This window comes from Equus quagga, chromosome 22 (assembly GCF_021613505.1).
Source record: "Equus quagga isolate Etosha38 chromosome 22, UCLA_HA_Equagga_1.0, whole genome shotgun sequence".
Lineage (NCBI taxonomy): Eukaryota > Metazoa > Chordata > Mammalia > Perissodactyla > Equidae > Equus > Equus quagga.
This window is the reverse complement of record NC_060288.1, coordinates 33,201,033-33,203,364: the sequence shown is the minus strand read 5'-3', so window position 1 is coordinate 33,203,364 and position 2,332 is coordinate 33,201,033. Positions and strand designations below refer to the sequence as shown.

The 2,332-nt window shown below is 43.9% G+C and overlaps 1 long non-coding RNA gene across 1 annotated transcript in view; it reads right to left on the bottom strand.

The window, feature by feature from the left end:
• The window catches only part of LOC124231752 (uncharacterized), a 178,436-nt gene extending 176,472 nt beyond the window's left edge, over positions 1-1,964 (bottom strand). The window contains exon 1 of the long non-coding RNA XR_006886667.1: positions 1,849-1,964. This is a non-coding gene — a long non-coding RNA (uncharacterized LOC124231752). The remainder of the gene's footprint in view (positions 1-1,848) is intronic.
• Positions 1,965-2,332: the final 368 nt, after the last annotated feature.

Sequence of the window (2,332 nt, the reverse complement as noted above, 5' to 3'; positions counted from 1 at the left end):
AAATTGGGTATTTACTGAAGACCAGCATTGGAGGAAGTATCAGTCAGTACCAGCTTGGTTATGACGCAATAACAGGCACCCCTAAAGCTCAGAGACTCAAACAACAAATTTTCTTTTCCACTCAGATTACAGGCTCATCCTGGGTTGGCTGGGGGCCCCCACACCCATTCTCCTTCACAATAGAACCTAGGTCAACAGAGATACCAGTATAATCAAATAGAATGTTTCCTGTTACAATGCCCTAGAGAAAGGAGAGCACAGAGAAGCTAAAACCACATGTACACTCCATCCCTGGGCCTTCTCAGAAATCCTTGAGGAGTATAACACACAGGGGCAAGTGCCCAAATGAACGCAGGGCAAGAGGAGTGAAATGTGGGTAACTATGGTTACCATGACCCCATTGCCTTTACCAAGCCACATAATTACAGGATGACATATTTATGTAGTACTAGCTATGGGACAGCTCCCTATAAACAGTAATTCACCAGGAGCCCTAAAATATGACCTGCTTTACAGCTGTGATACAGAAAGGCTGCTACAGAACATCCACATAAGAACATGAGTTGCTGGTCCTGCCAGAGATACAAGGAGCAGAATTCCCAGCCACCCTATTTGCATTCCCAACTCACATCTCAGATTCAATCCCAACCCTACCGAACACCATGAATGATAACATAGTGCCTTCCGAGTAAGACTTCTCACGTTCTGTTAAACTACCCTTTCATCTGTAAAATGGAGACCACCGTAACTACCTCACAGAGTTCTCAAGTGGCTTGCAATTGCCCCGTATACAGTCTCACAATAAGCAGTTGGTGTCCTATCTATGTTAGTTCTCACACTTAATTTATCTCTGGTTTTCCAGCACTCTCTCTCATCGAGCTCAGGGTGCTCTGATGTTATCCTCTTCCTCAATTTTATGGAATGCTTTAAAATTAAACTGCTTTGCATGGCACACTGGCTCTTGGAAGTAACTTGTCAGTGCTGCCTCATTAGTAAATAAGCTAATCCAAAGCTTGGCGAGCGATAGGACTTTTTGCTCCCTATGTCCAAACACACTCAAGACGGCAAGTCAGAGGCGCAAAATGCCAAAGTCCTGATTGGTTCCCATATAAATCTCAGCCAAGGCTCCCAGACAATTCTCAGAGACGGAGCTTTGCTTACTGATGACACTGAAAAATTGTGTGAAAAGAAAATAAAAAGGAACTTAGTTCTGCCTAAGCATTTCAGCGTGTTTGTTGCCTTTTTAGATAAGGAAATGTGCAGAGCACTGTGAATGCCACTGGCCAGAGGCCAGGGAACAGCACAGACACTTGGAATGGTGCCCAGAAATGGCATCCGAGGGGCCAACCTGTGCAGAGGAATAGCTTAGCAGCCACTGAAGGACCAGAAGCTGTCATTTTGGGTGAAGGTGGGCCATGAAAGGATTCCTAAAGATGAGTTAGAATTGTAGTCATAAGTTTACATATATATATATATATACCCACACACACCGGCACATTTTCCCCCGAGGGAGAATTCCAGTTCTTTCAGCAGATTCTCAAAGTGATCCAGGACTCATAGCCAAGGAGAAAAAGAGGAAACCGGAGAAACAGAATCCAAAATCTTTGCAAAAGTAGGACAAATTTAAAGCCAAGTTTTGCATTTCAGCCTTTTTCTCATTCTTCACACATTTTAGAATAAGCAGCCCCCTTTGATTTGAAACGACTCAAGATTCTTCATCCATGCCCACCAGCCTCTGTTAAAATGTCCAAAATTTACTTGTTTACAATTTCTCCCTCTGCCAAGTCAAGCTAAATGTTTCTTCCTCTTATTTTCTCTTTTTTTATATCTGCATTTGTTGTCACTCACCAGATCTGACAGTTTAAGACCTTGAAGTTTTAGTACTCTAGTCGATTTTCTCCTTTTGCTGTGGTCCTTCGGAGCCATCTCTGTCGCTCAGCATTGAGGGGCCCAAAGTGACTCGGGGACAGATTCCAAGGACTCCACCTGCCTGCTCCACCCTGCAGCTGCCCCTCCTGGCATTTCAAAAGACTGCCAAACCGGGCACGGCCACATTCCCAAGTAACTCATAGCATGATGTCACCTGATATGCAGAAATTGTTTATTCTCCTACCTTAGAGTTTTTTCTTGTGTGCATCAGCTTTTCTTTTAATCACTAGTGGTTTCTTTCTTCCCACGTCTTATCTTAATCCAGCCCTTGGTTTCATGCTTAACATACGCCTGAGTTTAGTATAGCACCTACTTATGGAGTGACACCTGTGTACCAGAGAGACACTCTGCAACCAGGCATCGTGTCATTCACACCTTGGAAAAAACAGAACCCCCATTAAGG